General features: G+C 44.6%; 1 long non-coding RNA gene across 2 annotated transcripts in view; it reads left to right on the forward strand.

The window, feature by feature from the left end:
* Positions 1-4: 4 nt before the first annotated feature.
* The window catches only part of LOC129472433 (uncharacterized), a 36,130-nt gene continuing 14,023 nt past the window's right edge, over positions 5-22,111 (forward strand). For both annotated transcript variants that reach the window (XR_008653932.2, XR_010118937.1), the window contains exon 1: positions 5-88. This is a non-coding gene — a long non-coding RNA (uncharacterized lncRNA). The remainder of the gene's footprint in view (positions 89-22,111) is intronic.

Raw genomic sequence — 22,111 nt, forward strand, 5'->3', positions numbered from 1 at the left:
CAAGTCCGCGCCCACGTAAAGTAGCCCGCGAGCCCCGCAGTCCGAGGGTCGGGCTGGCCTCTCCCCACCCACGAACATGGCTGTCAAGGTGGGCGAGGGGAGGCGGCAGCCGAGAGGGTCCACGGGGCAGGGCGGAGGGCGGGGGTAGCGAGGGGGGTGGGAGCGGAGGGACCAGGAGCAGCCTGGGAACCTCGGACCCCGAAAGGGCCCCGGGTGTAGGAAGGGCTGCCGCCCTGGGGCCGGCGAGTGGCCATGTAGAGCTTCTCGGACGTCATGGAATGCACCACACCTCAGAGATAATCATCTCAACCCACGCGCACATTTCACATATGGGCAGACTGAGCCCTGTCCCCTCTGGGAGCCCTGGAGAGAGCTTCAATCGCTTACTTTTATTTCTCTGAACCTATATTTCTCATCTGTGAAATGGGATGACCGGTTCCTGCCCGGCCTTTGATTGCACTCTTAATGGGCACTGTGTTAAGTGCTTCTTATTCACAAGATTATTGTGGGGAAATCAAATGAGATGATGAAAGTGAAAGCCATTGGCACGCTTTTAAGCATGATATAAATGTGACCTCTTATGAAAGACTGAGCCTTAGATGTAGTTAGTTTTTAAAGAAAGAGGTCGAACTTTGCTGTTTCTTGGGCTCTGGTCACCCCACTCTCCCTGGCCAGATCTGTTACAAATAGATCCAATTAGTCACTGGAAGAGTTGAGAATAGGACTGGCCCAGTACAGATAGGCGACTGATTTTGTCCTTGCTGTAGAGTATATCTTTAATACTCCTTCAAAGGAATTAAAATGAGTTAGTAATTTGTAGCTGCTCTAAGTGTAGTTCTCTGGCAATTTCAGAATGTTTTTCAGTTTACTAATTAATTTGGGAGGTTGGAAATTGTTGATGTTGAAAATGGAACATGGAACATTTGGCTTCTGTTTCCCTTCTTCCCCTTTTGGTTGAGAGAACCCCAGTTACAGTGGGGGAAAGCCTTGGCATCCTCATTGCCTCCTCTTTGCATTCACAAGCTCACCATTCCTTTCGTGGACAAATCTTCTAATATTTTAAAACACATTTATGCAATAACTAACATGGATTAAAAGCACTGTGCCAGGCCTTTGAGAGATGAGAAAATGACTACGGTAATGGTCCTGCCTCTCAAGGGTCTCACGGTATTAACAGGAAATCAGGTAGTAGGGGATCTGATGCAAGTAGAGTTACATTAGGACAAAATGAAGGTTTCACAGACAACCTCCCTTGTTTTATTACAGCCATTATTTTACTTTTGATTGGCGTCATGCCTTCCAGTGAACACTACATTTAGAGCTAAAGTTACATGCTTTTTCAGACCCTTAGTTGTCATGAAAGAGATTTTAAGTTTTATACCTGCTCCTTTCCAATATCCGTCATCACCAACATGCCACCTAACTCTGGGAATATATTCTCTAACGACCTGAGTGAGGCACATACATAAAAGGAGAATTTCTGAGGCTTAACTTTGCTTTTCGTGTTGGTGGTTTGGCTTCGGGACTTGCTGCCCTGTCCCATGACTCTTATATTCTCTTATCCTTACTTCAAGGTCCGGCTAGTCCACCAGACCTTCCTAACCATCTGTATCATATTGTTCACCCCTTGAAACTGTAGCATTCATGGTACATGGCTCTTGACATTTAATTGTAGACCAATTTGCATTGTTAGTTAACTTTCATTCTAAGATTGTGAGTTGTTGAGCAGAGGTTGGAGGATGATGTGCGGTAGATGAAAAAGCACAGGTTTGGAAGATAAACAGACTTGTTTGAATTCTGGTCTCCCTGTTTATTGGCTGTGTAGTGGAAACTTTGTGAACCTCAGTTTCTTCAGCAATCACGTATCTGTAAAATCTGTCTTCTGCAGGATTGTGACTCATAGACATGTGGTAAGAAATAACTAAATAAGATGGAAAGTACTTTTCTTTCCTTCCCTGCACCCCTTTTTATTTTCTGTTCCCAGCCTTATACCGTGTTTGTGCCTATAGATTCCATTTAATACCAGTTTAATTAATGAGAGCCCGTCACATCCAGTTAAATTATGAATGTGGGCTAAAGTTTTTTCTCTTAATTCAGAATCATAAAATTTTAGAATACACTTCTGATTCTCAGCCTAATGCTCTGTCCATTATTCAGTGTAGTTCACAAATGTTTCTTAACACCTGTTAAGTTCCAAGTACTATCTTTTCAAATAAATATGAGATGAGACAGGTTACTCTTCTCAAGAAGTTTCAGTCTATCAGGGAAGCTGGGGATATCTTCCTCTTATCCGTGTTGCCTCTATCCCAACAAGTAAACTTTCTGAAAATTGGAGTTCTCTCAGGTGTGGAGTTCTCTCAGGCCGTCTTTTAGCTCTACACTCTTCTTGAGTAAACTCATCCACCCCTGTGGCTTCTGGCACATGCTAGAGACTTTTACGTGCCAGAGACTTCCACATTCATACTTAAGAGTCTAGACTTTTAAACTTCAAACCCATATCTACAACTGTCTTTAATAAATGCAACTATTCTACAACTATTTAACATTAAACTTATCTGAAATAAATCTCTCCAAGCCTGCTCTTCCTCCAGTGTTGCCCATCTTCATGGAGTGGTTGAAACCAGGGACCCAGGCATCATCCTGTGATCTCCTGTCTCTCATATCTACCCTGCCTATATATCCAGTGAATCACTAAGTCATATAGCTTCTGCCTCCAAAATATAACTGAAATCACCCAATTCTCTCCATATCCACTCATATCACCAAAGTTTAAGCTACCATCATCTGTCTCCTGCATAAACCAAAAAGTATCTGAGTACCACTGCATAAACCAAAAAGTATCTGAGACAGGTCTCAATCAATTTAGAATTTTGCTTTGCCAAGGTTAAGGACATGCCTGGGACACAGCCTCGGGAGGTCCCGAGAACATGTGCAGGTGGTCAGTCTACAGCTTGGTTTTATACGTTTTAGGGTGACATGAGATGTCGGTCAGTACATGTAAGATGTACACTGGTTCAATCTGGAAAGGCAGGACAACTTGAAGCAGGGTGGGGTGGGGAGCTTCCAGGTCATAGGTAGATTCAAAGATTTCCTGATTGGCAGTTGGTTGAAAAGAGTTTATCTAAAGACCTGGAACCAATAAATGGAGTGTTTGGGGTTAAGATAAGGGGTTATACAGACAAGGGTTTTTATTATGCAGGTGAAGCTTCTAGGTAGCAGGTTTCAGAGAGAATAGATTGTAAATGTTTCTTACAGACTTAAAAAGGTGCCAGACTCTTAGTTAATTTCCTCATGGATCAGGAAAAAGATCTGGAAAGGGAAGGGAAAATCTATAGATGGTAGAGACAAACTTTGCAAGGGCTGTTTCAAAATATGTCAAAGAAGATGGGGTGCAGTGGCTCACGCCTGTTCTCCCAGCACTCTGGGAGGCTGAGGTGGGTGGATAACCTGAAATCAGGAGTTCAAGACCAGCCTGGCCAACATGGCAAGACTCAGTCTCTACTAAAAATACGAAAATTAGCCGGATGTGGTAGTGAGTGCCTGTAATCCCAGCTACTCAGGAGGCTGAGGCAGGAGAATCACTTGAACCCAGGCGGCAGAGGTTGCAGTGAGCCAAGATCGTGCCAGTGTACTCCAGCCTGGGCAACAGAGCAAGACTCCGTCTCAAAAAAAAAAAAAAAAGTCAAATACATTTTGGGGTAAAATGCTTTGATTTCTTTTAGGGCCCCGTATCTGTCATGTTGGTATCTTATTGCTATGAAGAATCTGTTTTGTCAGTCTTTTTTTTTTTTTTGAGACGGAATCTCACTCCGTTGCCCAGGCTGGAGAGCACTGGCACGATCTCAGCTCACTGCAACCTACGACTCCCAGGTTCAAGGGATTCTCCTGCTTCAGCCTTCTGAGTAGCTGGGACTACAGGCATGCACCACCATGCTTGGCTAATTTTTGTACTTTTAGTAGAGGTGGGGTTTCACCATGTTGGCCAGGCTGGTCTCGAACTCCTGACATCAAGTGATCCACCTGCCTCAGTCTCTCAAAGTACTGGGATTACAGAAATGAGCCACCGCGCCTGGCTTGTTTCGTCAGTCTTAAGGTGTGTTTTAATGTTAAATGCTGGTCAGCCTCAGCCTGAATTCCCAAGGGATGATGGTATAATGAGGCATGTCTGACCTCCACTTCCCATCATGGCCTGACCTAGTTTTTCAGGTTAATTTAGGAATGTTCTTGGCCGGGAGGAGGGGTGCATTCAATTGGTTGGGAGCTTAGAATTTTTTTTTTAAGTTTATTTACAATGGTAACAGCTGTCTGTCTCAACTCTCCTGTAATCCATTTTCCACATGGCAACATGAGTGATCTTTTTAGGTACAAAAAGATCAGGCCACTTCCCTGCGAAAATCTCCCAATGCCTTCGCTGGTAGGATTAAAGTTTAATTATTCCCAAGCCCTCTGACAGTCAACATACTTTGCCTCTACTGGCTTCTCGGTCCCCAGCTGCCATCACTCCCCTTCCAGCCACACTAGCTGTTTCTTTTTTGTTTTTGTTTGAGACAGAGTCTTGCTGTGTCACCCAGGCTGGAGTGCAGTGGTGTGATCTCCGCTCACTGCAAGCTCTGCCTCCCAGGTTCACACCATTCTCCCGCCTCAGCCTCCCGAGTAACTGGGACTACAGGTGCCCGCCACCATGCCCAGCTAATTTTTTTTTGTATTTTTAGTAGAGACGGGGTTTCACCATGTTGGCCAGGATGATCTCGATCTCCTGACCTCGTGATCCGCCCGCCTCAGCCTCCCAAAGTGCTGGGATTACAGGCGTGAGCCCCCGTGCCTGGCCCACCTTGGCCATTTCTTTGTGCATTGATGATTACTTTTTCAGGGAGGCCTTCCCTGCCCCCTATAATTTAGATTAAGTTTCCTTATGTTAACTTTAAAATTACACACTTTATAAATTTCAAAGGAGATTTTATTTTCTATAAAGGGTTACAGCATGCACAGTGGCCATCCTGACAGGCTGGGAAGCATAGCCTCTGACAGAGCCCAAAAGGCAGGCACTTTGAGGGAGAAAGGGGTAAGAGAGGAGCATAAGCTTAATGGGTTGGCCAAGTATACATACTCAACAGGTTACAGGAGGAGCTATGAATATTCATGAAGGTGGTCCTAACACCTGCAGACTGAATAAGCATGCATGTTACATACAACCCATGTTCACTTTGGGGTGAAGACTTAACATTTAAATATATTACAGTTAGGCCCTATATGTCAAAAGGTCTTTTCAGGACGCAAAGGCACTGAAGTGCATAGCCTCTGTAAACCGGCCAGAGCCAGTGCATGGTAGGTGGTTTTCTCACCAGCAGAAAGTTATTGCAATCAGTTTCCTGTCCAATCAAAGCTGTAGTTACGGCTTGTGGAGCAGGAGGTCAGTGGGTCAGCATCTGGCAGTGGATGAGCTGCCATTGTTTCAGTATTGCTTATCTCCAGGCTAGCACTTATTTAGCTTCTGGAGGAAAAGAAAAATCTTGTGGCAGCTAGAACAGAGTTTATCCTTTAAGTGTAGGATATGTGACTTAACCCTTGCCTGGCGTGGCCTTAGGTCCTGTTGATAGTTTAGTATCTTATTGCTACAAAGGGTCCATTCTGTCAGTTGTATGATCTCTATTTTCATATTAGTGCTGGTGCCTTGTTGTGTCTAAACTGCAAAAGGAAGGAGGTATAATGAGGCACGTCTGACTTTCCATCGGGCCATGGCTGGGAATGCAGTTTTTAAGGTTTCTCTGGGGTCCACGTGGCCAACAGGGGGTCTGTTCAGTTGGCTGAGGGGCTGATGATCTTATTTTTAGGTACAAAAGATCAGACCACTTCTGATGAATGCCTTCTGATGAAAGTTTGGCCTTTTACTTTTCTTACTGCTTATCTTATTATGTAATATTCTTTGCATAAATATTTGGTCACTGATTCGCCTATTAGTCTGCAAGTTTCTTGAGGACAGATATCACGTCTCCTCAGTACCTCTAATGCCCATTAAATAATGGTTAAAGAATGAGAGCAGTTACGTAGCTTATGATGAGTGTCAGAGAAAAGCTAAAGACAGTTTGTGTGATGGAAATTCAGAGAAGAGAGATCACTGGGGCCTGCGGTGGGTGAGACGATATTTCTTAGAAAAACAAGACTGTTTTTCAAAGGTGGATATTCAGGAGACAGAGTGTACAGCTTGACAGAAGAAGGGTTACATTTAAGGTAGCAATTCAAAATAAAGGTGGGGAAGTAACTTGAGGCCATCTTGTGGATGGTCTTGGTGCCAGGCTAAGGAATTTCAACTTTATCCTATAGGCAGTAGGAAACCATTGATAGTTTTTGAGCATAAGTGGTAATATCTGGAAATCAGTGGCATTGGAAATATTTCTATTAGGACTCTGAGTTGCCCGCGAGAGAAAGCCATCCAAATAGGCTTAACTGGAAAGTCCAGGGATGGAGACATCTTTAGGCATGGCTTGATGCAGCAGCGCAAGTGATAGAACTCTTCCTGTGTCTCTCTGCTTTGCATCCTTTGTGTAGGCTCCTTTCTCAGGCAGGCTTTCCTCTCATGGTGATGGGATGGTGCATGAGCTCCAGGCTCACGTCTTCCAAGGCTGAGGTCTAGGGGAAGAGAGGTCATTAGCTTTCCCAGTGATTCCAAGAACTATCCTTGAATTAAGTCTAGATGACTGGGACCGCCTGGCTTGGTTTATATGCACGCCTCAGGACCAGTATTTGTTACTGGAAGAATGCATTGTGCCAAGTGCCTTAAGCCTAGTTTAAATTTACAGTCCCCCTTCCCCAACTCAGAGTGGGGTTGGCCCCAACCCAACCACATTGAATGAAAGCAGGGGAGGAGTGAATTTCTAAGTGAAGACAGGCTTGTGGCTGCAAACAGTACTTGAAGGCTGGGCCCCAAACCAACAAATGTCCATTACAAGAAGGAAGGTCAGCGTGGTAATGTAAAGAATAGACTGGAGCAGAGAGAGACCACTGCTGAGAATTGTATGTCATTCTTGTGTTTCTGCAGTGGCCTGGGAGGGTTGGACTCTCATTCAGTTCTTTACAATGGCCAGAGCCCCTCTTCCAGTGCTCTGCTCACCAAAGTTCCCATCAGTCTACTGATTGTCTCTCTGGAGAGAAATCAGAAAGGAAGACAGAATTGGGATGGGTTTGGGGTGTGTAGGAGGCAGGCCACCGATCTCATTATCCAGTCCCATTTTGCCATGTGGGAAGAAGAGCCTCATTCTTCCATCTTAGTATCTGTTGTAGCAGTGTGCTGGGGAGAGGGAGGCGGCCACCTTGGCAGGATTGTCCATCTGTCTGGCTTATGGTGATTTAGCTCTTTTTGAATTTATTACTTAAAAAATGGGTTAAGAAAAGACCAGATGCTTTTTAGGCTTTTCTCCTGGTTTTTGTTTATGGCACAGATAACATCACAACAACAATAAGGGATGAAAAGAAAGGGGCAAATAGTAGAATACTGTAACCAACTTATTAAAGAGATAGATGGCCCTTGGTAGATGTGGAAATATTGTCTTCAATTTATCTTGCATCCTTTAAATGTGGACTTGTCAAAAAAAAAACTCTCATTCTGTAATAGCACCAAGAGGTACCCTAGTATGAAATGCAATATAGCTTTGTTGAATTTTAAAATAAGTGTTGGCTAGACAAGAAAAACTATAGTCCTTAGTCTTACAATTTAAGCTAGAGGAGCCAGAGGAAAGTGAAGATAAAGAAAGGAATCTGTATAATGTTTATTTACCTTTCTCCTACTGCATAGTCTTATATGTGAAGGAAATGCAGCTTCTAAATCATTTTCTGTCTTCTGGCGTAATCTCTTAAGGGCTGGCTGGGTCATTGGAAGGCATTAAATACATGCTTTTGAACCAGGGTGATGAATTGTTGCGGCCTTGGCTGAGAGAGGGGATTGGCTGGTATGGGACTGCCTTGTGGTAAGATTGTCATTGGGTGGACTGATCTACTTTGATACAGTTTTCTTCCCCCTTCAGCAGTTTTAAGTCTTTTTAACAATTCATAACCTGTCGACTATTAATTTAATGTGATTGAGACAAACATTGAATGCTGCCATTTTAAGAGCATAATTGAAAAAGCATAGCTTTTCCAAGTCAGTGGGGGAAGCCTAGTAGAGGCTCTGGACATCAGTAACATCTGACAGATATTGTAGGTGGTAAATTGAATAAATAGGATCTATTATGTTTCGGAGAGTGGTTTCTGTAAATAGGAAATTAATGTTGCCCACAATGAGTCAGATCTGAAAGAATGGTGTTCAAGTCTATTGACTCCCACTCAGGTACTCTAAGGACTAAGCCATTCTTAACCCTTTTTGAAATTCAAGGTATTGGCATATGACAGGTGGTGACCCTGAAGTATTATCTGTCCCCTTTGGGTTCATTTGCATAATACACTCACAAGCCAGTACAACCAACATCTATCAGCTCATGCTCTTCAAAATTAATGGACTCATTCCACGAATGCTTCTGTGGAATTGTCTTTTTTTTTTTTTTTTTGTCTTTCCAACACAGAACCTCCAGTCACCCAGTTCTCTCTCTTCTGCCATTTCCCTGTAGATACGATTATCTTTTCTCCCTAGCAAAGTAGAGAGGAACAGCATGCATCCCATCAGCAATCCTTCAGTGTCTTGTCCACGCTATCTTGGTACTTTCTGCAATGAACCATGTTCTTTCTCCCTTTCACAGCTTAATTGAAAGGGAGAAAGAGAAAACTGAAAAATTATTATCAGTATATGGAAATTTTAAGGCATTCTTTTTATGATGATTAAAAAAAACCTTAAGCATGTAATCTCATAATAATGATGTAACTGATTGTACAGTACAAGCACCTGAAGTGTGGGACCAGCAGTCCGCACCTTATTTTTCATTTAAATCAGGGCAGTTCTCTACTTCTGAGGGTGCTCCTGTCACGTGTAGACAGCAGAGTGATCGCGCCATTCCCAACTCTCCCTAGTCGCACTGTGTTTGTTTTGTTGTTGCTCTTTGGGGACTCATGGCTCTAACTGCAGCTTTCTGCTAGCTTCATCAGTGCCTCTCAACCTCTTCTGGCTTCTCAGCACAGTGCAGCCTGTGCTGCAGCCTGTGATTTGCAAGTCGGTCCCTGTGCTGGGCTGGAAGTGGGTAATTCTTCCCCACAATGTCCTCTTTGTCAGTCTTGAGCATTTAAAGTGCAGCGTGGTTGGCAGCAGCGGATGTGCTGTGTACACCCACTCTGCTCAACCTCATTAGCTGTCTCGCTGCAAGGCAAATTGCCAGGGGAATGCAAGCTCTAGTCCTGCTGCAGATGCTGAGAGCCGGATGTTCACTGCCTTAACTCTTCCTAAACAGCAGCTGGTTCCTCCTTCTTTCCTCTTGTGCATCTTTTGAACTCAGTTTGAGAAACTAACATTCGTTCATTGCCTCTATGAATTATGAATATTTAGGAATATTCTAAACATATTAAGGCAGAACCACTTATCAAATGCATATTATGCAGAAGGTGCATCCTCTCTACTATATTTTAATCCTCATATCAACCTCTGGGAGGTAGGTATGGAGTCAGAAAGAACTGGGTTTGAATGCTGATGCTGCCATTCCCCAGTGGTGTGACATGCAGTCCCTCAAGTGACTTCACTGAGTTTTAGTTCCTAATCTGTATAATGAAGATAATAATGCGCCCTCTATAGGGTTGTTAGGAGATTTAAACAGGGTGGTTGATGTAAGTTCCTTAACAAGGTGGCTTGGCATGTAATAAGTGTTTAATAAAGGTAGCTATTATGGAGAGTTTGAACTTGGCCAGGTTACTTGACTTACCCAAGGTTGTACAACTATTAAGTGATGGAACTGGGTTGTGAGTTCATCTTTTGAAATTGATTTCTGTTGGGGGAAGTCAGGGACCCTGAATGGAGGGACTGGCTGGAGCCGAGGCAGAACATAAATTGTGAAGATTTCATGGACATTTATCCGTTCCCAAAATTAATACTTTTATAATTTCTTATGCCTGTCTTTACTGCAATCTCTGAACATAAATTGTGAAGATTTCATGGACATTTATCACTTCCCTAATAATACTCTTGTAATTTCTTATGCCTGTCTTGTCTTTAACTCTTAATCCTGTTATCTTTGTAAGCTGAGAATGTACGTCACCTCAGGACCACTATTGTACAAATTGACTGTAGAATATGTGTGTTGGAGCAGTATGAAATCTGATTGTAAAACATGTGTTTGAACAATACGAAATCAGTGCACCCTGAAAAGGAACAGAATAACAGTGATTTTCAGGGAACAAGGGAAGATAACCATAAGGTCTGACTGCCTGCGGGGTCAGGCAGAAGAGAGCCATATTTTTCTTCTTGCAGAAAGCCTATAAACAGACGTGCGAGTAGGAGAAATATCGCTGAATTCTTTTCCCAGCAAGGAATAACCCTGGAGAAGGAATGCATTCCTGGGGATAGGTCTAAAGACGGCCCTTCTGGGAGTGTCTGTCTTATGCGGTTGAGATAAGGACTGAAATACATCCTGCTCTCCTGCAGTACCCTCAGGCTTACTAGGATTGGGAAATTGCAGCCTGGTAAATTCTAGTCAGACCGGTTCTCTGCTCTTGAACCCTGTTTCCTGTTAAGATGTTTATCAAAACAATACGTGCACAGCGGGACATAGACCCTCATCAGTAATTCTAATTTTGTCTTTGCCTTGTGATCTTTATGGCCCTTTGAAGCATGTGATCCTTGTGACCTACTCCCTGTTCGTACCCCCCCTCCCCTTTTAAAATCCCTAATAAAAACTTGGCTGGTTTTGCGGCTCGGGGTCATCATCACGGTGCTACCAATATGTGATGTCACCCCTGCAAGCCCAGCTGTAAAACTTCTCTTTGTACTCTTTCTCTTTATTTCTCAGACTGGCCGACACTTAGGGAAGATAGAAAGGACCTATGTTAAAATCTTGGGGGCTGGTTCCCCTGATAGATTTCCTTTTCTTCCACTCTTCTTCTTCTTCTTCTTCTTTTTTTTTTTTTTTTGAGACAGAGTCTTGCTCTGTCAGCCAGGCTGGAGCGCAGTGGCGAGGTCTTAGCTCACTGCAATCTCTGCCTCCTGGGTTCAAGCGATTCTCCTGCCTCAGCCTCCTGAGTAGCTGGGATTATAGGAGGCTGCCATCACGCCTGGCTAATTTTTGTATTTTTAGTAGAGGCAGGTTTCACCATGTTGGCCAGGCTGGTCTTGAACTCCTGATCTCAAATGATCTGCCCGCCATGGTCTCCCAAAGTGCTGGGATTACAGGTGTAAGCCACCATGCCCAGCCACACTCTTCTTTTATTAGAAAAGATGCTGTGTCAGTGCCAGAGCACCATGAAACAGAAATGGGAGCTCTTGGGTACTTTGGCAGTGAGCTGTGCCATTAAATTCCAAGGCTCATAATAAAAGAAATTAGAATACAAGAGCTAATATCTATTGAGTACCCACTATATGGTTGGTGTACATGAGGCATTTGGCATGCAGTCTCTGGTCTTTTTTAACAGTGTTCACAAAAATTCAGCCATTTGTGTTCTGTCTTCACAAGTTTTGCCATTTCTGTGTGCCACCTAAACCATTATTTTACTTAATAATTTTCTTTAAAATGGACTCACATTGTTATTTAAACAAATGTATTTTCTAAAAGACAAGTTGTTATTGCTATTGTAAATAGAAAACCAGCATCAACTACCACAAATAGGAGATGACCAGGAAAAGAAATACAATTAAAACAAAGCAGTGTTGTCAAGTTCCAACTAGATAATACTCTGGACCTGAGGCCTGATCTCTTTAAGGAATATTAGCAAGTGTTAGCTTTTTAAAGTGCACTAGAACCCGGCCAGGCACCGTGGGCTCATGTCTGTAATCCCAGCACTTTGGGAGGCCAAAGTGGGTGGATCATTTGAGGTCAAGAGTTCGAGACCAGCCTGGCCAACATGGTAAAACCCTGTCTCTAACAAAAATACCAAAATTAGCTGGGCATGGTGGCGGGCATCTGTAATCCCAGCTACTCGGGAGGCCAAGGCCAGAGAATTGCTTGAACCCAGGAGGCAGAGGTTGCAGTGAGCTAAGGTTGCACCACTGCACTCCAGCCTGGGTGACAGAGTGAGACTCCGTATCAATAAATAAACAAATAAATAGTGCACTAGAAGCAAACAGGCATTTCTTCTTGCCTTAACTCGAACCACTGAAAGAGAACTGGGGAAAGAACAACGTTCTCACTTGCTATTCCATGTTACTTAATGCTGTGTCTGTCTACCACATAAATCATTGTACGGGCCCCCATTTCCTGCTAATGGAAACTCTGCCATGCAACCAGCCTGCAGGGAGTTGTTGTACAACTAGTAAGTGATGGAACTGGGCTGTGAGTTTGTCTTTTGAAAGTCACAGTCCTACCCATTTTCCAGGTGGGACTGAAGCTCAGTGTGGTCACACAGTGTACACAAGGTTAGACGTAAGTGGTCAAAGATACCGTCAGAATTGAGGTCTTTCTCAAGGAAAAATGGGAGAAATGTGTCAGACTTCAGTAGGCTTGATGATGTAGCCTGCCTAAGAGCACTGGTGTGTTTGCCTGAGTTTTCCGTTACAAGTTCATGGTCACTGAGCTAATTGAGTTGCTGAGGTCCTCAGCAGCCTAAGAAACCCTGACACTCTTGGGGAGATGGCTGTGGTCCCTGCGCTTAGAGTAGGGCAGGAGGGGATCTTTGCAGTAGGCAGTTAAGTGCCTGCTGCAGCTTTGACATTAGCCGTGGTAATGCATGCAGCCACCTTCCTGCCTGAAGTGCCACTGGCTGGGCCTGCTGTGGGGAGTGGGGGTCTAAGAAGGTGTCAGAACCTGAGGCTGTCCCAGGCTTGCAGAGGTCATTGGCTAGAGGAGAGTACTGACTGCTGTAGATACAGGCCATCTACAGGCCCTGGGGTGGTGGGAAGAGGGCAAGCCTCCCATACTGTCAGGCAGAACAGGGATGGGGGAATAGGGAGGTGGGATGAAATGGGATGGGGCAGATGACTGTGGCAATTCCTATAGTTGCTCTGTCTTGACATTCCAAAACACAGAAAAGCTGACGTGACAAACCCAGTCAGAAAAAGACAGAAAATGCCACACAGGAAGAGCGGTGGCCTTAGTGATGTCAAATGCTGTGACACGCTCTCATAGTAATTGAGATGAGACAAGTTCTCATCCCAATTATTCCATTAAATTACTTAGCATAGTAAACTTGGGAAAATGCTTACCTTTTTGCACCTCAGTTTTTTTTTTTTTTTTTTTGAGACAGAGTCTTGCTCTGTTGCCCAGGCTGGAGTGTAGTGGTGGATCTCAGCTCGCTGCAACCTCTGCCTCCCAGGTTCAAGTGATTCTCCTGCCTCAGCCTCCTGAGTAGCTGGGACTACAGGTGTGTACCACCACACCTGGCTAATTTTTTTTTTTCGTTATTAGTAGAGACGGGGTTTCTCTTTGTTGGCCAGGCTGATCTCAAATTCCTGACCTCAGGTGATCCACTTGCCTCAGCCTCCCAAAATGCTGAGATGACAGGCGTGAGCCACTGTGCCCGGCCTGCACCTGAGTTTTGTAATCTGAGAAATGGGATAATGCCAACATCCACTTACAGAGTTGTTTGGAAGATGAAATTAGCTAAGTACCTAGCAACACGCAGGCTGCTCACTAAATGGCGGTTTGCTCTTTCCCCTCTTCCTCCTCACTGTGGCGTATAATACCTTAAATCCTCCCTTTCCACCCAGCCCCATCGTCCCCCAAACTGATATCATCTTCTGGAGGACTTGGGTTGAGATCAGTACACATTTGGGCTAGGTGGTGAGAATAATAATATCTTACACATATTAGGAGTGCCTTGGCCATTTGTAGTTGCTCACATTCCCCAACAAATCATGGTCCATAGCCTGCTGAGCTGTTTAGTTTTGTTTTGTTTTGTTAAGAAACCTTTGGCTTTCTGTCTGGTGCCATTCCAGCAAGAGGGAGCATAATGGCGCCTGACATTGCCAAGGCCACCACTCTTCCTGTTTGTCATTTTCTGTCTCTTTCTGACTGGGTTTGTCAGATCAGCTTTGCAGTGTTTTGGAATGTCAAGATAGAGCGACTATAGGAAGTGGCATAGTCATCCTCTCCACCCCATTTAATCCCACCTCCCTATTCCTCCATCCCTGTTTTGCCTGACGGTACGGGAAGCATCCAACAGAGAAAAAGTAGTTGATTTTCATGACACACACTTCAAAAGGTTGAAGTTGTCCAGGCAAAACCTGGTGTCTCCCTAAATGGCCCATTATAAACCTGTCCCTTCTGAATATCCGGCAGCCCCCTTTTAGCTTTGCCATCCTTCACCCTGTACCTTCTCTGTGGAGTATTGGTTTCTACAAAACTGGGGAGGAAGATTTTACTTAGTAGCACGAACTTTGTATATATGATTTTCTTCGACAATTCCATCAAATGGGCATTATCTTTATTTTAGATGAAGGCATGGAGATGCAGAGAAATTAAGCTAATTGCTAAAATTTTCCATCCAGGAAACGACTGAGGTGGGAGGCAAACCCAGGCACTTGACCAAGCTCCTGTCAAATGTTGTGCCAGTAAACAACCCCTTCCTTATAGATGTGGAACAAGATAGTCAATTCTGTGGGGAGCTCTGCAGGTTCCCCTCCCTACCTCCCCTAGACTAAGGCTTGCACCCCTCCTGGCTGGGAGAGTTGGGAGCTGGCAGCTCTCTCCCCTTGGCAGATCCCCTTGCCGCAGAGCCGCACAACTCTGCAGGGCCACCCCAGCTCCAGGCTTTCAGTGGGATCAGCTGAGGCTTTAGTTGTGACTACATCACAGCTCTGTTTCTCCTTCCACCCACTCCTGCGGCCGTCGCACTCCCACAAGTGTGATCTGGAGCGCACTTGCCAATGAACTTTCCTATATACAAGTCTCCATCTCAGGATCTGTTTCTCAGGGACTCCAGCCCTGGCAGACATCTCCATATCCTGATGTCTCAGTTTTGGGTGCAGAAGCCTGCATCCTGCTAACAGGAGATGGTAGAAAATGGTTCTAGAACCATGTCGCCCGCCCGGATTAGAATCTTAGACTCCACTACTTACAGTGGTGTGATCTTGCAGATTAGCTCATCTTCTCAGAACCTCAGCTTCCTTATTTGTAATATGAGCATAAGAATAATATCTCTCTTACCAGCTATGGTGACAGAGAGAACTTAGGTCATGCACTTAACTAGAGCCTGGCACATACGAACAGGTGGTAATGTTAGGTATCAGTAGTAGCAGGTCCTGCTGAACACCCCTTCTCTGTATCCCCTGTTTTCTTGGATTCCTTGAAATCACACCCTCCTTATTCACCTACTTTTCTCAACATTCGTCCTCTGTTGGCTTTCTGGCTCTGCCTCCTCCCACTGCCCTCTAAATGTATTTTTCTTGAATTTCAGTCCCTCTCTGGCTCCCTCTGCTTTTCTCATTCATGTTTTGTCTTTCTAGTCTCCACACAGCAGGTCAGTGGCCTGCAAGCTCTCAAGCCCAGTCAAGAGCCCTTGCAATGGACTGAGTTTGTTTGTATATATTTTTTAAGTGATGTGTTTTTTTTGTTTGTTTGTTTTTGAGACAGGGTCTCACTCTGTCACCCAGGCTGGAGTGCAGTGGCACAATCTCGGCTCACTGCAGCCTCCACCTCCTGGGTTCAAGTGATTCTCGTGCCTCAGCCTCTGGAGTAGCTGGGATTACAGCCACATGCCATTGTGCCTGGCTAATTTTTGTGTTTTTTGGTAAAGATGGGGTTTCACCTTGTTGGCCAGGCTGATCTCGAACTCCTGACCTCAAGTGATCCGCCCACCTTGGCCTCCCAAAGTGCTGGAATTACAGGTGTGAGCCATCCGCCAGGCCATAAGCAAAGTAGTTTTTAAGGAGGGTGGGCAGACCTGTCATTTGCATGAATAACCAGAGCATTTCCCATTTGGGCTGCTCCCAAAGTCAGCATGTCAAAGCTTTTGAACTGTGTTAACCATTTTGTTTGCAACTTATGCCCTTGAGTAAGGGCACCTGCTTGTCTTATAGTAGGTGCTATTGTCAAGGCTGATGCAGAGAAGGCAAGAGGAGGCAGAGAGGTGGGTAACTACTCTTTGAAGTTCTGTGACAAGAAACAGGGTAAAGAGACTCTGGACAAGTCCTGGTATGATGAGAAGAGGGAGCCATTATGCTCAGGGCTTTATTTTTAGACTGTTTTGATAAATACCATAAATCTCATTTGTTTACAGATCCATTACAAGACTTTTAGGAAAGTATAAAACCTGTGAAAATGGTATACAAGAACGTCTGCTGATGGCCTGTGTTTTGGATTCAGTTGATCTACAAACTAAATCAATGAAAAAATAGTTTCTGGCTTTACAGGTTAAAATTTTAAAATGTGGCTCTAAGAGGAGAAGAGGAGGTAAGGGGTCTGTGAGAGGAAAAGATAGGGCAGGGAAAGGTGAGGAGAGAAGGAGGAGAAGGAACCTGACCTGTCATAGTCATTACTGTGGGATCAGCACTTTAAAAATGTCTTCTCTTTAATATTCATAAAATCTCTGTAAGGGTAGAATATTATGCCCATTTTACAGTTAAGGAAATAGGAGCTCAGAACAGATAAAAACCCATCCTAAGCCACACTCAGGATGGTCTGATTCCAAAGCCTGTGTTCTTAACATCCCACCTCGCTGGAGGAGCTTGCGGTCATAGGATGCCATAACTTTATCTATAATCAGCTTCAGTTTCCATCATCACCTTTGTGACATGGAGGGACATTGCTACAAGGTCATAACTAAACAAGATGTTCCAGAGTAACCTGGATTTGTTTATAACACAAGCCAATGGAAGTTTTACAGTAAATTCATAACTCCCCATCCCCTAATTCGCAACCATCTCCCCCTACCACACACACACCAGCCACACACTCCCAGTTCAGAAAACTTTCAGAGAGCTTCAGTTCTGTTGATTTTCATATTACCTATGGTTCAGCCCATTGTGGTCAAATGAATTGCACTTACATTCAATCTACCTTCTTAACTTAGAAAATTCCAAAGGTTGGGTCCGGGTTATAATATTTGGATGCTAAGATAAAGCCTTGTGTTGGCCAACTTGTGGTATCCTTTAATCACATCTGCGTGAAAAATTCTTGCTTCCATGAACAGCCATATGAAATGATTTTTTTTAAATGCCTGATATGGTTTGGATCTGTGTCCCCAACCAAATCTCCTGTCGAATTGCAGTCCCCAGTGTTGGAGGCGGGGCCTGGTGGGAGATGATTGGATCATTGTTGGGGGAAGGGCACAGTTCTCATGGCTTAACACCATCCCCCCTTGGTGCTGTTGTGATAGTTCTCACAAGATCTGATTGTTTAAAAGTATATATCACTTCCCCCTTCTTTCTCTTCCTCCTGTTCCAACCATGTGACATGCCTGCTTTCCTTTCGCCTTCTGCCATGATTGTAAGTTTCCTGAGGCCTCCCCAGAAGCCAAGCAGATGCTGCCATGCTTCCTATAAAGCCTGCAGAATCGTGAGCCAATTCAACCTCTTTTCTTTACACATTACCCAGTCTCAGGTATTTATTTATGGCAGTCAGAGAATGGACTAATAAAATGCCCTTTTATGATCACTGCAAAGACAGAAAAAGGAGAAATTATTTTGAACAATAGAGTTTAGAAAATAAATGAAGATGTTTCCTTTCTTCTGCACTTGATTGAAAAAAAAAACTTAGCTTTTGAAATTTGTTACCTGTGGTTTTGAAGAATAAAATTCCCAAGCTTACTTGTATGTTAGACTCGTGTGGGTCATCAGTGATCGGAGCTCCTAGTATTGGCGGTTGAAAGTATTAAAAATATACGGCTGTCAAACAACCACCACCACCTCAGAACCGACATCTCAAAAGTGAAGCACCTTTGAAGCGGAGTGCGGGTTAGGATCTGCACTTGCCTCTTTGTGGTGTTGCAAGGAATGGTGCTGGGTTTCCCTGAATTTTAGATTTGAGAGGTCTTTCCAAGACACTTCTTGGTTACCTAGAGTCCAAGGGTTTCCTAAGGCCAAAGAAAGTCATTCTAGAAGACAGACTGTCAGCCAAAAGCATTAATTTTGCTTTCTCGCTTTGCTCCTGTTTGTGAAATATTTTCCAATTATTTTTCCATGTTCTTCTTAAGCAAGCAGTTCTTGGTGCTTTACTCCCTAGACTTTCTAAGTAAGGAGTTGAACCATTTGTTTCCAAAACAAAATGTTCACAGGATCCCCCCCCGCCCACTGTATTGGAATCTACTTGCAAGAATAAAGTTTGAATCCTGCCTCAGATTAAGAAACTCATTGGAATTTCTTGCAAGTGGTCCTGTCCAACCTGCGCCTTCCCCCCTTCTAAGTTCACACCCTTCTCAGGTTCTGATTTGAAAGCACTTAATTAGAAGGCTGATTAGAACCTAATCAGGTTGCTAATGAAGTAGTTGACAGCCCAGATCAATTAAAAAAGGAAAACGCATCGCTGGCCTTTTGTTTGCAGCTTCTACAGGAGATGACATTCTCTGTTTAATTGCTTTGAAACAGGCTTTGCTGAACAAATCAGACTCTGTCATTCACGCTTGGCTCTCGGTCATGTTGCCTGAGCCAGCAAGAGGCTGCACTGCAGCCAGAGGAAAGCTTTTGGACTTTGGAAAGCAAGGTTTTTCTTTTTCCTGTGCTTGATGCTTGTACATCTTACACTTCTGAGGGATTGCTCTGCCCACCTATTCCCCCCACTGAGCAACTGAGCTTCTGAGATAATCGCTATAAATCCCGACTAAGCCAAACTATTTAACCAGAACATCCCCATAGTATATATGTTTATCTCTCTGAAAAAGCAACAGTGACAATGGAAACCAGACAAATATTTTAAATAACGTTTCTTCCCTTTTTGGTGCCAACCTGGATGCTGGACTCTAGACACAGATCCCTAGTTTGGATTATAATTTCTATAGAAGTAACAATAGTGGGTGTATTCTGACGTCGTAGGCATTACTCAGTAGAAAATGAAATTGCTTTCTAAGTTTCATCATCACACAGTGTGTGAAGGTTATGTTGGAATCAGTAGGACACAAGGCCCTGGTGATAGGAACCAGACCACGGACTAGGGGAAAGAGGAGAATGGGAAGGGAGAGAGGTGGGGATCTGAGGGCAACATTTGCTTACCGGTGCCAGGAAGAGCTATAGAAGTGGTTTAAAAAAATACTTCAAAGAATACAAATCGAGCACCTGTCGTGTGCTAGGCACCATGTTGAGCATGGGTTAGAGAGCAGTGAAGAACATGGCTCTTTGAAAGACAGACAACAAACAAGTGATTGTAGATAAATAAGAGCGTGCGCAGTGCTGCAGAGCATAAATCGTGAGCACTGGAGGCCTGACCTATACGGACGCAGCAGACTTCCCCGAGGAATGTAGTGTAAGCTGAGAAGTGAAGGTCAAGTAAGAGATGGCTGGGCACGGGGCGGGGTTGGTGGGGGGAGGCGGGGGGTGCAGAGCGGAGTCCCCACCAGCAGGAGTAGCACAGGGGCCTGCACAGGAAAGGGAGGCAGGGAAGCGGGGAGCAGGTATTGTGCTAGGAACTCGGTAAAGTCTCACATGCTGGAGGATTTCATGAGTTGGGGCTGGAGAGATGCCCAGTCATTTGTAGCCCTTTAAGCCACTTGAAGGATTTGGGGCTGTAAAGGAATGGGAAGCCATTAAAAGGTTTTCAGGAGGGGATTCTTAGGATCAGATTTGTGTTCTTGAAATATCCCAGCAGCCGTGTGGAGAACAGATTAGGGGGAGTCCAGATGGGAGGTGAGGGATCATGGAGATTTTTATAGTTGTCCAAGTGAAAGTGGCCTGAACTAGGGTGCTGATGGTGGGGATGGGGAGAGGCAGGCAGATCTGAGAGAGCGTTAGAGGACAGAATGACCAATGGTTAATTGGATGTTGGGAGTGAGGAAGAGGAAGTAGTTAAGAGTGATTTGTAAAGATTTGGGTTGAGCTGGGTTATGGTGGGACCATTGTTGAGAGTAGAACTGGGGCTGCAGATGGGGCAGTTATGAGTTCAAGTCTTGGCTGTATTTAGTTTGAGGCATCAGGTGGTGATGTCATGGAGGGCAGTGGTGTGGGTGGATCTGGGACCTAGAGAGCTGGAGAGGTGGGCATCCTTGCCAAACAGGTGAACTGTAAATCTGGAGCTCCATAAGATACCCCTGGGGGAGAGGGTAGCCTGAGAAGAAGTTCAAATGCAGGCCAGAGCCCTGAAGAATCCCAGCATTTAATGGTCTCTTAGAAGAGGGCAAATTGGGAATCAGCCAAGAAAACTAAGAAGCTGCCATCAGAAACAAGAGGAGAAAACTGGAGAGAACCTTTTTCGTATGCTTTTCATATTCTAGTTTCTGCGAGGAGATCATTGTGAATTGACAACCACTTCAGGCCCGAGAGCACTGATTTCCAAAAGTGTTCCAGCAACGACATCCTCTTCTGTAGATGACAACTAGAAAGGCAGAAGGCTGGGACTGAAGGCCTGCTCACTTAGCCGTCCCCTCCTGTGTGCACTCCACCTCGCCCCTCTGAACCCCAAGGCTGTGAGGAAGGACGTTGGGACAGCCCTGCGCTAGAGGATGACTTTGGCCTAGTGAGTTTAGGGCCACTCAGAGTAGAATAACCTTGGATTCTGTTCCTAGACTGGGCACCACATTCCCCCATGAGTCAACCAAAGGCCTGGTTCCTTTGCAGCTGGAGAGCTTACATCTCTGGATTGCTCCAGGTTAGGAAGAAGCAAGGAGCCCTTTACCAGACACCCCAGCTCCCTCCCCAGTGAATGCCCCATGACCCTTAGTAACCCAGCTTAGACATCATTTATTCATCATTTATTTCATGAGCCTTCCTAGGCCCCCAGTTCAGGGGCCTCCCCAGCCCTGCTTCTTCCCTCAAACAGCCTTGTTGCACTCATCGCACCGATGACTTGGGTATTTCCTGACACACACTTCTCTCCTACTAGACTGAGTTCTCAAGGGCAGGGACTAAATCTTTACATCTTCAAGCCAAGATCATGCTTGACGCGGTGTGTGTCTTCAGTATATATTTGCTAAAATAAATTAAAAATTACATTGAGTTAAACTTGGAAGGGACTTGAGCTAGTAAATAGCCCTTCCTTCTTTTGTATGTGAAGGTGAGGATAAGCCCCAGCTGTAGCTGGCAGCCTACTGATTTCCGGTCCAGTTTTCCTAGGATCCATTTTTCAGGGCTTAGAAACCCAAAAGAAGAGTTAACAGCACTAAATAAATCTGTACATGTTGGAGGAAAAAAAAAAAAAACCCTAGTCTGCAAGCCGTAGGTGGCTCTCACTGGTTTAAATGGTGCTATCTCAGTATCACCCACCAGGCCCACAGCATAAAGTGGCTTTCTTTGGAGTCACTTTTCATAAGTAGAAGTGTGACTGTGTCTCCTACTTGTCTTCACCACCTGTCATGGTCCTGGGTCCTTCACCGATTCCGTCACTTCTAATTCTTACCTTCAAAAAAGGCTCACTTCTCACATTTTCTGGTGGAAACGCTTTGTTTGTTTGTTTTTAATATCCTCTTGCAGGATTTGCCCAGGGATGATTCCAATGTAAAGGCTCTGGGGCTTTCTCTGTGTAGAGAAGGGTTAGGAAATTCCTCTAGGGAAAAGGTAAAATTGGCCTCTCTTCCTTGGAGACAGAATAACGGTTTTTTTTTTTTCTTTTTTTTTTTCTTGAAGAGTTGAAGAGGGGCTCTAAAGAGCCATCCTTGAGTATAAATGCCACAAGCACTTGTCTTCCACCATCAGTGGTAGCAGGGATGTGACCCTTGATTTAGGAGGAATCAGCTGAAGGGCTGAGAGGCTGGCTATTCATGTCTGCCGTCCATTTATCCTATTCCCGGACCATTTATTTGTTTCCCTTTAGATCTCCTCTTCACAATCCACGCCGCCTTCCAGCTACTGGGCAAGAATTTTTGTCAGCCTACCAATTTTGTTGAGGAAGTAGAGAGGGCAGAGGAAGAACCCAGGTCTTGATCCTGTGTTCAAACCCCAGCTCTGCCCAGTGTGCAATCTGTCTCTCTCTTT

Source organism: Symphalangus syndactylus, chromosome 22 (genome assembly GCF_028878055.3).
Source record: "Symphalangus syndactylus isolate Jambi chromosome 22, NHGRI_mSymSyn1-v2.1_pri, whole genome shotgun sequence".
Classification (NCBI taxonomy): Eukaryota; Metazoa; Chordata; class Mammalia; order Primates; family Hylobatidae; genus Symphalangus; species Symphalangus syndactylus.